General features: G+C 47.0%; 1 pseudogene; it reads left to right on the forward strand.

Moving 5' to 3' along the window:
* The first annotated feature begins 6262 nt into the window (after positions 1 to 6262).
* On the forward strand, positions 6263 to 9165 carry LOC115385383 (uncharacterized; annotated as a pseudogene).
* Positions 9166 to 13327: the final 4162 nt, after the last annotated feature.

The following is a 13327-nucleotide window of genomic DNA, read 5'->3' on the forward strand; positions in this document are numbered from 1 at the left end:
CTCTCTTCTATCTCCTCTCCTCCCTCTCTCTCTCTGTCTCTCGTCTCTCTGGGCTCTCTCCTCTCTCTGTCTTCATCGCTCTCTCTCCCTGTTCTCTCTCTCTCTCTCTGGCTGTCTCTTCTCTCTCTCTCTGTCTCTCTCTGTCTCTCTCCTCTCTCTCGCTCATGTCTCTTCTCCTTTGTTCTTCTCTCTCTCTCTCTCTCTATCTCTCTCTCGGTCTCTCTCCCTCTCTCTCTGTGTCTCTCTCTCTCTCTCTGTCTCTCTCTCTCTCTCTCTCTCTGTCTCTCGCTCTCTCTCTCTCTGTCTCTGTCTCCCTCTCTCTCTCTCTCTCTCTGTCTCTGTCTCTCTCTCTCTCTCTCTCTGGTCACGGTATGCTAGCCAGTGAGCTGGTTGTGTTTTTTTCTTGATCGCTGTCCGTTGTTTGTCCATCTGTGTCCAGGTGTGTCCAGGCCTGTCCAGCTGTGTCCAGGTGTGTCCATCTGTGTCCAGCTGTGTCCAGGTGTGTCCAGCTGTGTCCATCTGTGTCCAGGCCTGTCCAGCTGTGTCCAGGTGTGTCCATCTGTGTCCAGCTGTGTCCAGGTGTGTCCAGCTGTGTCCAGGCCTGTCCAGGCCTGTCCAGCTGTGTCCAGGTGTGTCCAGGCCTGTCCAGCTGTGTCCAGGTGTGTCCAGCTGTGTCCAGCTGTGTCCAGCTGTGTCCAGGTGTCCCGTTCTCCTTTGATGGGGTCCAGTAGGTTTTTGCTTCAGTTGGACGAGGCTCAGCCCGTCCGGCTGTGGACTCGTCTCTGTCCTCAGTTTGGCCGTCTGGCTTCTTCTTCTGATATTAGTTTTTTTTGCAGAGCTCTTTGGGCTCGGCTGATGAGGGTTGGTTTTTTTTTCCCAGATCTTCATCAAATTACACCGAGAAGACGCCGACTCTGTGGAAACCGTTCAATAAATAATGGAATCCTTGTCCTGCACTTGTCGTGTGTCCTTGAAGAATATGTGAGACAGTCCTCCAGACGGAGCTGCCTTGTCATCGACGGTGTTCCAGAAAATGACCCTGAAAACACAAGCGACGCTGCGATGGGCGTTAAACAATCTCAACATGGACGTGAGACCCGGGGACACCGACCGGCGCCATCGCCTCGGACCCAGACCCAGCAGGAGGGATCAGCCGACAGGAATCGTCACCAAACGGACTCGTTATAACATCAGAGCTGCTTTACAAGGCGGAAAGGCGGCTCAAGGGCTCAGCGCCGAAGACGCGTGTCGCGGAAAGCCTGACGGCTGAGCGGGGAAATCTGCTGGACGAGTTACGAAAGAGACACAAAGACAAAGTGACCGCCAGCTGGACTCGGGACGGACGACTCGACCTGCTCACACTGAAGCAGGACTGCTGCTCAGTGTCTGATCCAGCATCGGAAGCAAATCTACTACTTTTTCAGCGTTTTTGTGAGGGTGTGGATTCTGCGCACGCGTGTGAGTGTGTGTGTCTGTGTGCGGGTGTGAGTCTGTGATTTGTGCGTTGTGAGTGTGTGTGTAAGGAGTGTGACAGCGTATCTGTATGGAGTGTGTGTGGGGTTCAGTTGAAATGCAGCTCTCAGGCTAAAGGCTGAGATTCAACAACATTTCTCAGTTTACTTGAATTGATTCTATTAGTTTACTGTTTGTGTTTATTGTGTTTTCTGTCACCGTTATTCTCATCATATCTCCTCTGATTGCCTTTACTGCCATGACTCTTGCAGCAGTCGTTTATATATATCAATTGAATGTACACATCAAATATCACACAATACTACTTTCTTGCATCACACGGGGTTTGATGACGTGACAGTTGAATCTCACGAAGCACTCGACCAGCAATGCTTTGGAAAATTAAATTGCAAAAGAGTTACACCAGATAACTTAACAGTTTTTCATAATTATCCCTTTTCATAATTACATCTTAATACTAGAAGCCGAGTCGAACATCACGATGACCTGCTCGCTCTTTCAGCCAGTTTCAATCATCAGTTTAATGTTACAGGCTGTAGTGAAACGTGGATAAATAAAAGAACGTGTACCGACACACTTAACCTGGATGGCTGCGTCTTGTACAGCACAAACAGAACGGGTAGACCAGGCGGCGGTGTTTGCATGATGATTCTGTAACTGTTCGATATGATTTATCTTCAGATGGTGGGTTTTCTGATTCCTTGTTTATCGAAGTCGACACAAAAAATGGGAAAAACATCGTTGTTGGAGAGCTATATCGACCTCCAGACTCAGATACAAATCTTCTTCTAAACTGCTTGGCAGAACTTCTTAATAAACTTAATAATTGTAACAAAAATTTCTTTATTCTGGGAGATTTTAATATCAACCTTGCCACGGAAAATACCTCCAAACACGAGTTCTTAAATTGTTTCTATGCCTCAACTTTTTTCCCTACAATGAATCTTTACACTGGAGAAGCAGGATCCAGTAAATCCATCATCCATAACATCATTACAAATATACAAACACTTGCTTTGACTCTGGTGTTATACTGTCAGATATCTCTGACCACTTTCCTGTTGTGCTCTTTGCTAACCTGACACGACAATTAAAGGAACCATCCCAAAAGACTAAATCTAAAATATTGTCTGAAAAAAACTTAACTCTACTCAAAGAACATCTTAAAGTAAAAACATGGGATTCTGTCTGTCGCTGTAACGCACCAGAGGAAGCTTATAATGCCTCCACACAAGACATATCTGACAGCATGTACAAAACAATACCTGAAAAAATAAACACATTTGTCTCTAATAAACAGGACAAATGGCTCACCGAGGACATCCTTAAATCCATGAAAACAAAAAACAGGCTTTATAAATTATTTATTAAAAATCCCACAGAGGAAAACAAAAACAGATATCTCATGGTGACCAAAAGCAGTGCTGGAAAGTACTAAATAAAATTCTCTGCCGGGGAACAAAACAACTGTGCTTCCTGACACCAAGTGCACACTAGAAACTGAAGATCTTGCAAACAGCTTGAACAATGTTTTCAGTTCCATAGGAGAGTCGCTATCAAAGCCCATAAGGCCACCAGGGGGCGCCTCATGTCAACAATATCTGAAAGGGAATTTTACAAGTTCTGTGTTCCTGAAGCCAACTGACAAAGCAGAAGTACTTAAAATCCTAATGGGCCTGAAGAGCTCCTGCACAGAGGGGACGGATGGATCTGCAGCAAAACCATCAAACGTGTTGCTCTTGAAACGGTTGAGCCGCTGACATATTGCACTAATATATCGTTAATACATGGAGAAGCGCCTAAAAATATTAAGACTGCAAAAATAATCCCAATATTTAAATCTGGAGACAAAAACAACAAGAATAATTTTCATCCAATTTCTGTTTTAAATTCCTTTTCAGAATTATATGAAGGAATTGTCTACATCAGGCTGTATTTGACCAAACTTCCTGTTCCCCCTCCCAGTATGGCTTCAGGACAAAGAGCACAGCAGGCCCGGCTCCTCTCCGTCTGAGTGAAGAGGTGAACGGTGCTGTGGATCAGGGCGAGGGCCAGGGGGCGCTCTCCTTGATGTATCGAAGGCCTTCCATACAGTAGATTTTGAAATTCTGCTGGGAAAACTGAGCACGATGGTGTCAGAGGCTCTCTGTCTGAAAGACAGCGTCACGTACAGATACACAAAACTACATCACAACACACAGTTACTAAGTGTGGAGTTCCCCAGGGATCTATTTTAGGTCCACTTCTGTTTATTATTTACATAAACGACTTACCAAACTGTACAGATCTTTGCAGATGACTCTAACCTATTCTTCGCTCATAAAAATCCTGAGTGTCTTCAAAACACAGTTAATCAAGAATGAACCAAAGTAGACATCTGGCTAAAGTGCAATAAATGATCTTTAAACTGAAATAAAACCCACTACATTTTGTTCCGTTCTAATAGAAATCGTAAAAATATAGATAACATACATTTTGAAATCTGTGGGAGGAATATTGAACGAGTCCAACACACGAGATGTTTAGGCATATTGATCGATGAATCTCTGAATTTCAAACAGCACATTGATGAATTGACAACTAGATTATCTAAACATGTAGGCCTGTTTTATAAAACTCGACATGATCTCCCTCTCGAAGCTCTTAAAACCTTGAATCAAACACTGTTCGAACCACATTTAAACTACTGCAGTATCACATGGTGGAACACGTGTCCCAGCTGTCTCACTGAACTGCTTGTCTTACAGGAAAAGGTGAAACGTGCTTCATCTGATCCTCTTTTCTACAGGCTCAAGCTTCTGAAGCTCACTGAGTGCAACGTTTTTCCAAACGCGTGTGTGATGTATAATGTAGTACATGGTCTGAATGAAAGACTGTCAGCGACTCCCAGTAACATCCATCTCATGGCTCCGACACAAGAGGGAACAATCTGGTGAAGGGCAAAAAGCGTAAACTCAAAGTACTAGCTTTAGCATCTCGTGCAAAGGCCCGGAGATCCGGAATGAGACTGACACCACAACACAAACTCTGTGTCTTTACATGTATTTAAGAAAAAGTTAAAAGAGGAACTTTTGCTACATTATACTGAAACACAACCCTGATGGCCGAGAACTAAAAAACTAAAATATCAAACTGAATACAACTAGGTAGTATGCTATTGAAGAAATTGTCTTTGTCTCATTAATTATTCTGATGTGTCTAGCAAAGAACCATTATAAACTGACTGTAAGAGTGTGAGTGTGTATGCAACCTATAAATATGGAAATATCCACACATTATAATAGGAGATACAATGAAAAGTAATGAGTGTGTGTGTTTTGGTAGACTGGAATGGTAATGGGTTGGGAGGAAAAACTAAACCTGTATTATTGTAAATGTAATTAAAGTACTTTGTGTACTTTGTGCCTGGGGCCCCGCTATAAGCTTGGGTCGCTTCTTGGGAGTTCCCTTTTACAAACTCAAATGAATTACACTTTTGTAAATTATCTGGTTGCAATTATATTTGTGAATAAACAGAATTGATTGATTGATTGATTGATTGTCCGGGTCAAAACATGAGCGTCCATTAACCGTTAGCGGCTAACGTAACTTCATTCCGAAAGAAACCACATTTTCAGTAACACTGCTTAAAAACATATAAACTCGCTTACTTGCCTTTATGAAAAAGTCGAGAGATGTTGGCAGGTATGGAGTCAGAAGTGATGCTGTTCGTCTCACTGCTGCGACCCCGCCGTCTGACGCCTCCTCGTCATTCTCAGTCTGCTCCCCGTCATTTCTTTTCCAGGTGGGAAACTGGAAAAAGCGGAGCCGGCCGTCTGTCCTGCTCCCGTTCCGTCGATGCCACTTATTGTGGCAGCCTGTCACGCAACACGATCTTCCCATTTCTGAGAAATAATGCCGCACTCAAAGACGTGAATCACAGTGAGACCATGCCTGCGAAATGGCGGTTCAATCCCACAATGCAACAGAGTGACGTCACCTGCAGAGGACCGATAGAAGAGCACGTATGAAAATTAACATTTTTCTTTTCAAAATTTCTACTGTATCTTGCAGGTAAAGCTATAGTAACACCATTGATGAGTGAAAATTGGAAAACATTTTTTGATCATTTTTACCTTATTTTGGAGTAAGGCTATAGCAAGACCATCGATGGGTGAAAATTGAAAAAAAATTCTCAATTTGGACTTTAAAAAAATGATAAGGTTAGCTATCCTCTGGCATAGCCAGTGACCCCTAAGAATAGACGAGGTGACAACCAAGAACAGTTTGGTGGACTAGTGGAGAGACAGCTGACAACACGGAAAGACGGCACCTGGGACAGTTTGGGCGAGCAACCCGACCTGCATCTTTCGTGAGAGAGAACCCAAAAAGCTACGGAAAGCCCTACTGAAAGATACCCCCAGGAAGTCCCGAGAGGGGGGGAGGATGAGATCTCCACTCGGACGGACCACATGGTAATGACCCTTGCGAACGGACAAACGTAACATGCATTTGCGGAAAGCTGTGCAAGAACCATCGTGGCCTGAAAATCCATCAGGCCCGAATCAAATGCTTGGAGAAAGAGAACGAGGTACAACGCTCAGGTCCTGTACCTGGTGAGACGCAGGAGGAGCCCGGCCAGGAGGCGACCCACAGAGCCCAGACTCCCAGTCCCAGCAGAGGAATTCCACAGCAGCGGATCAAGTGGCCCCCGGCCAGCAAGAGGAGCGAGTGGCTGCAGTTTGACGAGGATGTGTCAAACATCGTCCAGGCCACAGCCAAAGGAGACGCAGACAGCCGACTCGCATCGATGGCCACCATCATCCTCAGCTATGCCTCAGAAAGATTTGGGCAGGTCGAGAAAGGAAAAGCAAAACCCACTTCCTACACAATGAGCCGCAGGGCCACCCGGACACATCATCTGCGCCAGCAGCTTCGCACCCTCAAGAAGCAGTACAAGACTGCAACTGAGGAGGAGAAGCAACCCTTAATGGAACTGAAAAACATCCTGCGCAAGAAGCTGATGACCCTTCGCAGAGCAGAGTGGCACCGGAGACGGGGAAGAGAGAGGGCACGGAAGCGAGCAGCTGTCATCGCCAATCCCTTTGGTTTCACAAAGCAACTGCTTGGGGACAAGCGCAGCGGCCGGCTTGAGTGTTCCATAGAGCAAATAAATCGCTTCCTCCGGGTCACCGTGAGCGACCCTCCGAGAGACCTGGAACTGGAACTCGACAAAGCTCTCATCAGCGCAGACCCCCCAACAATGGAATTCAACTTGAAGGAGCCAAGCCTGAAGGCGGCTGAGGAGGTCGTCAAGGCGGCCCGCTCGGCATCGGCACCAGGCCCCAGTGGAATCCCTTACCTGGTCTACAAGCGCTGCCCGGAGCTTCTACGGCACCTGTGGAGAATCCTGAAGGTGATTTGGAGAAGGGGGAAAGTGGCCGGCCAGTGGAGGCGGGCTGAGGGAGTGTGGATTCCCAAAGAGGAGAACTCAAGCAACATCAGTCAGTTCCGTTCCATCTCATTGCTGAGCGTGGAAGGAAAAGTGTTTCTTAGCATCGTCTCACAAAGACTGACCGGAGTTTCTCCTCAAAAACAGCTATATTGATCCATCAGTTCAGTAGGGAGGGATCTCTGCACCTGGCTGTTTGGAACACACTGGCGTCGTCACGCAACTAATCAGAGAGGCCCATGAGAACAAAGGCGACCTTGCTGTTTAGTGGTTGGACCTGGCCAATGCCTGTGGGTCCATACCACACAAGCTGGTTGAGCTTGCCCTCCACCGCCACCACGTTCCCAGTTAGATCAAGGACCTCATCCTGGATTACTACAATGATTTCAGGATGAGGGTCACTTCTGGGTCGGAAACATCAGACTGGCACCGCATAGGGAAAGGAATTATCACAGGCTGCACCATCTCCGTTGTCCTCTTCTCCCGAGCCATGAACATGGTGGTCAAGTCAGCTGAGGTGGAGTGCAGAGGGCCCCTGACCAAGTCAGGTGTACGACAGCCCCCCATCAGAGCCTATACGGATGACCTCACCGTAACAACAACGTCGGTCCCAGGGTGCAGGTGGATCCTACAAGGGCGCGAAAGACTCATCGCCTGGGCAAGGATGAGTTTTAAGCCCTCCAAATCAAGATCCATGGTGCTGAAGAAAGGGAAGGTGATTGACAAGTTCCGTTTTTCCGTCTCAGGAACTGTCATCCCAGCCATCACGGAGCAACCCGTCGAGAGCTTGGGGAAACTCTTCGACTCCACCCTGAAGGACTCAGCAGCCATCCAGAAGACCAGTGCAGAGCTTGGAACCTGGCTCACCAAGGTAGACAAGTCTGGCCTGCCTGGTAGGTTTAAAGCCTGGATCTACCAGCATTCAATCCTGCCCCGCATCCTGTGGCCCCTGCTGATTTATGCAGTCCCAAGGACAGCAGTGGAGACCCTAGAGAGGAAGATCAGCGGCTTTCTTCGAAAGTGGCTGGGCCTTCCCCGCAGCCTTACCAGCGCTGCCCTGTATGGAACAAGTAACATCCTGCAGCTTCCTCTCAGCGGCCTCACAGAAGAGTTCAAGGTGGCACGCACTAGAGAAGCTTTATGATACAGGGACTCAAAGGACTGCAAGGTTTCAGCAGCCGGGATCGAGGTGAGGACAGGAAGGAAGTGAAGGCATGGGAAGCAGTGGAGCCGGCGGAGTCACGCCTAAGACAGAAGGCGTTGGTGGGCACTGTGGCAACAGGCAGAGCGGGCTTGGGTTTCTTCCCAAAGATCCCCGTTAGCCAGACCTACAGGAAGGAGAAGCATCACCTGATCCAGGAGGAAGTCAGAGCAGGGGTGGAAGTGAGCAGGGCAGTAGGACTACGGCAACAGGGAGCGTGGACAAGGTGGGAGAGCGCACTACAGCGCAGGATCACCTGGACAAACATCTTGCAGCCAGATTTCCAGTGGGTCTGCTTCCTGGTACAAGCCCAGTGAACCTCCATGTGTGGGGGAAGAGTGAGACGCCCTCCTGCCCGCTGTGTTCTGGCAGAGGCTCTTTAGAACCCCTCCTCAGCAGCTGCCCGAAGGCCCTGGCCGATGGGCGCTATCGCTGGCGCCATGACCAGGTGCTTAAGGCAGTCGCTGAGAGCGTAGCCTCAGCCATCAGCTCCAGCAAGAACCATCAAGCTCCAAAGAAGGCAATCTCCTTTGTCAAACCTGGAGAAAAACCCAAATCAAACCACCAGAAGACAACTGGCCTACTCCACACAGCATCCGACTGGCAGCTGCAGGTCGACCTGGGGAAGCAGCTGAGGTTCCTCCAGCACATTGCAACAACGACCCTCCGCCCAGATATGATCATGACCTCTCAGTCTGCAAAACAGCTGATCATGCTGGAGTTGACAGTGCCCTGGGAAGAAAACATGGAGGAAGCAAACGAGAGGAAGAGGGCCAAGTACCAGGAACTGGTGGAGGAGTGCAGGGGGGAGGCTGGAGGACCTTCTACGAGCCCATAGAGGCAGGCTGCAGGGGATTTGCAGGACGGTCCTTGTGCAAGGTCCCGAGCCGCCTGGACATCGCAGGAGTGGCAAAGAAGAGGGCCATCGAGTCCGCAAGCGAAGCCGCCGAAAAGGCCACCTGGTGGCTTTGGATGAAGAGAGCAGATCCGTGGGCCGCTACTGGGACGCAAGTCGGGGCTTGATCACCCCCGGCTGGGTCACCTGGGTGAAGGTGTATGATGTTTTTTCTTTTTTTTTTCCCCTTGTCCTGTTCGGCAGCTGGGGCGTGCAATATTGTCTGATTGTAGCCTTTCACTGTCCGAACAGATTTTACTGTCAGCAGCAGGACGAGACTGAGTCTCCTCCTGCTGCTGCCTTTATTTAAAGCTGGCATCCGGCATGGCTGAGGACAGGACCGGGACGGAGACACTCAGAGAGCGAGAGACAGAGAAAGAGAAAGATAAAGAGAGGGAGAACGGGGGGGGGGGGGACAACCTATGTACACATTCACAATGCAAAACAGTGTTGTTCGACGCACCACACGCAACAAAGAACAATCCCAAACCCCAAACTAGACAACACCAAAACAGAGCCGACAACCAACACAAAAACTGACACAACCATACATATACATACATACACATGTATATACATATGTATATATATATATATATATATATATATATATATATATATATATATATATATATATATATATACATACGTTTTTTTTTTTCCCCTGATGAACCATATTAGTGAACAGACCAGGCCACAAATATAAAAGGAGGTGTAGGGGAGGAAGGAAATGCAAGGACACCACAAACCTTTTTTTTTTTTTGAGAATATAGCTAGTAGTAACTAGTAGTAACTAGTAGTAACTAGTAGTAACTAGTAGTAACTAGTAGTAAACTCATGCATCAAGAGAGGTCCACTACAGATCACCATTATTCTAACCACCACAAGAAGACAAGGTAACCCAGTATGTGAAGAGTGATTAAGGATCAGCGTGATCATGCAAATACCGTATTGGCCCGAATATAAGACCATGTTTTTTTCCAGAGATTCCACCCTAAAAACTGGGGTCATGTTATAATCGCGGACTTACGGTAGATGGTCAATACGCATCCGCGCCGCTAGATGGAGCCAAAGTATCACTGAGCAGAGAGCGAGTGGAGCGATGAGATGAGATCAAATGATCTGATGAAACATGGCGGATCATCTGGAACAAAGGGGCTGAACGCTGGACAACTGAGCAACAACAGAGGAGAAGTTATGATACCAACTTTAAACTGATGGTGATCAACGCAGCAGAGTCATCAAACTACTGCCAAGCCGCCAGGAGGTCTGGTGGAGCAGAGCCTCGTTCTTATTGGAGAGCACAGAAAAAACACTCCAGATGCTAACGCTATGAGAAAAGCTTTCCGTGGTCCTGAGAGACGCTTCAGAGAGACTGATAGAAGGGTGAGAGAAGATGTCTCTGAAAGACGGACAGACGGAATGTCCACCACCAGAGCCTGATTCAGCTGAAGGACCTGGACAGTTATTTACATCATTGATGCAGTTTGGACCCCTTGAGGTTCTTATTTGTTGCTTATTGTTTCTTATTTTGAGAAAGAGAATATATTTTTTATTCAATACTGTAGCAATATCTTTTCATTTTATATCTCGTGAAATGTTATCTGTTGTGAGTTTTTTAGTTTATAATAGTTGTATAATAAAAAGTTGTTTTATGAGGGACCATATTGTCTTCAGCATTTTTTTTTTTCACTAAATGATCTTTGAAAAAAGGGGGTCGTGTTATAATCGGAGTCGTCTTATATTCGGACCAATACGGTATGATGGTGATAGTGATCATGCAAATATGACCCCTGACCCCTGAGAAGGCCAGAAGCAGGCCAGAGAGTACCCCCCCCACCGCCCCCAGCGCTCCGGCCACGCCCCCCGAGATCCAGGGCATTCCCCCCCCCCCACCACCCCCCGACCCACCCCCCCGCCCCAACCCAACACTCACACTGACACACACACGCACGTGCACACGCACACACAACCACTCATTCCTAAACCAAATACACTCACATTCTGACACGCGCACACACACACACACACACACACACACACACACACACACACACACACAGTCCACCCTAACCCAAACACACTCACATTCCCACGTCGTCCCACCGTCGTGTCCTGTGGGAGACCCCCCCCCCCCCCCCCCCCCCCCGGAGGCGAGGGAGCACCGAGCCCCACATCCAGGCCGTCCAGAAGGTGTATGATGTTGAGAGACCCGAAACACCCAATGACCCCGGGAAACACCACCGGGGACGAGTCCCGGTGCATCCATGAGGTGTTTCTTCGAATAAAGAGTCTCATCATGAAACAACAGAAGATTTTTTTTTCTTAATTTTAACTGTGAAACTGTGGTAAGGTTAACGTCAGACTGTCCGTAAGCGCAAACTGGAAGAAGAAGATGGGCCGTGAACCTGTGACCTTTAGAACCAGAGGCCATAGCTCTACCGACAGAGCCAAACCAGAACACCGCCAGCGGTAGGGCCATCGATGGCTGAAAGTGTAAAAAAAGAATAATTTAAAAAAAAAAAAATTTCGCTTTATTTTGGAGGTAAGGCTATAATAAAACCACGAAAGAGTGAAAATTTGAAAAAAAAAATTTTTTAGCTTTATTTTGGAGGTAAGTCCATGAAAGAGTAAAAATTGAAAAAAAAAAAGGTTCATTTTTACTTTATTTTGGCGGTGAGGCCACGCCCAGTGAGGTACAGTGAGGTCACTGCAGGTGTAATGACGCCGGTACTTCAGCTCATTAGTGACGTGAAGAACGTCGCCACACAGCGTGAACTTCAGCAATGCTACATATTTTTCATCTTTCATTCTCACAATCATTATTGAGCTTTTTGCGGCGTTGTATTTGATGTCATTTTCGATGCCATATTGAGAACAAATATTCAGTAGCTCCTGAAGTCCCGCGCCGTATGGACAAAACACCACCAGGTCACCTGCGTACAGGTGGTTCCCCACAGAGCCTCCGACAGCACAGCCAGCATTACAATGGTTTAGCCATATAGACAAATCCTTCATGTACATATTGAACAGCAGAGGGGATAAAATCCAGCCTTGTCGGACCCCATTGCTGACCCTGAATGTGTCGGACATGGACTCCCCCCATTTCAGCGGCATGGTCTGCTTGGAGTACCAGGATGTGAGGATTCTAATGAGGTAGCCTGGAACACCTCTATTAGACAGCTTTCTAAATAGTTTCTCATGATTAACTCGATCAAACGCTTTAGAGGCATCAAGGAAACATAAAAACATCGTGGACCCCTGTAAATGATATTTATCCAGCATTTCCTTCAGGGTGAAAATACAGGTGTCAGTACTACGCTCAATCTTGAAACCAAACTGTTTGGCTGCATGGTGCAGAAAGGGTGCAGGCCGATTCAAGACGACTCCTTCAAGCACTTTTGAAATGGCGCTGGCCAGGGCCATGGGCCGAGAGCTCTCCATGCAGCTGAGTTTCTTTGCTTTGTCTTTTATCACAGGAACAAGTCAAACAGAGAGCAGTGACTCAGGCAACGCGCCATGTATCATGAACCCAGTGAAACAAATGGACAAAAGAGGACACCGTTCTCAGCTGGCAAAGCTGAGATGTTCTGATGTGACTTTATCAAGACCACATGACTTATTGTGCTTCAGTCTGGAGACAGCTCAAACCCTTCTTGAGGAGTTACGATAACTCCCACATCCGATTCGAAGGCCTCACCAGCAACTAAGCTACTCTGTATACAATTAAACAGTTTAAAATAATAGTTCTTCCAAAGAAGACAAATATCATCAGAGCCAAATGAACCATCAATGTTAGTCGGAAGTGAGGCTCTGCGGTTGTTAAGCTTTCTTATCTCTTTCCAGAAATCACAATAATTATTGTTTTGCAGTTTGTGCGCCAATGATTCAGATCTTATACGATTTCCATTTCTTGTGATATATCTCAGAGCATATTTAAATTTGGCATTAGCTCGTTCTTTCCTGTCAAACAAAGGGCCGTTTCTGAGTTTACCACCCTCAACCCACGCCTTAAACGCACTCCGGGCTTCTGCATGAACTTCATCTACATAGACATTCCACCCGGGTTCACTGTAGTGAGTGCTTTCACTGTGATGACAGAGTGGCCTGCTAGATGTAATAAGGGCATTTACAACTTCATTGTACAGCAAATTGAGCTTCAGACAATGTTCTTGATTTGTGCAGTTGATGTCACGGCACAGAATTACATCTTTAGGCAACATAATTTTATCTAGGTGCAAATGTGTCCTCTGGCAAGAGGCATGTATATCCTCACTTGTTAGATTAGAGCAGTTTATGTTTTCAGCATTATCAAATAAACTAAACT

The sequence above is a fragment of the Salarias fasciatus genome, unplaced genomic scaffold, assembly GCF_902148845.1.
Source record: "Salarias fasciatus unplaced genomic scaffold, fSalaFa1.1, whole genome shotgun sequence".
NCBI classification, from domain to species: domain Eukaryota; kingdom Metazoa; phylum Chordata; class Actinopteri; order Blenniiformes; family Blenniidae; genus Salarias; species Salarias fasciatus.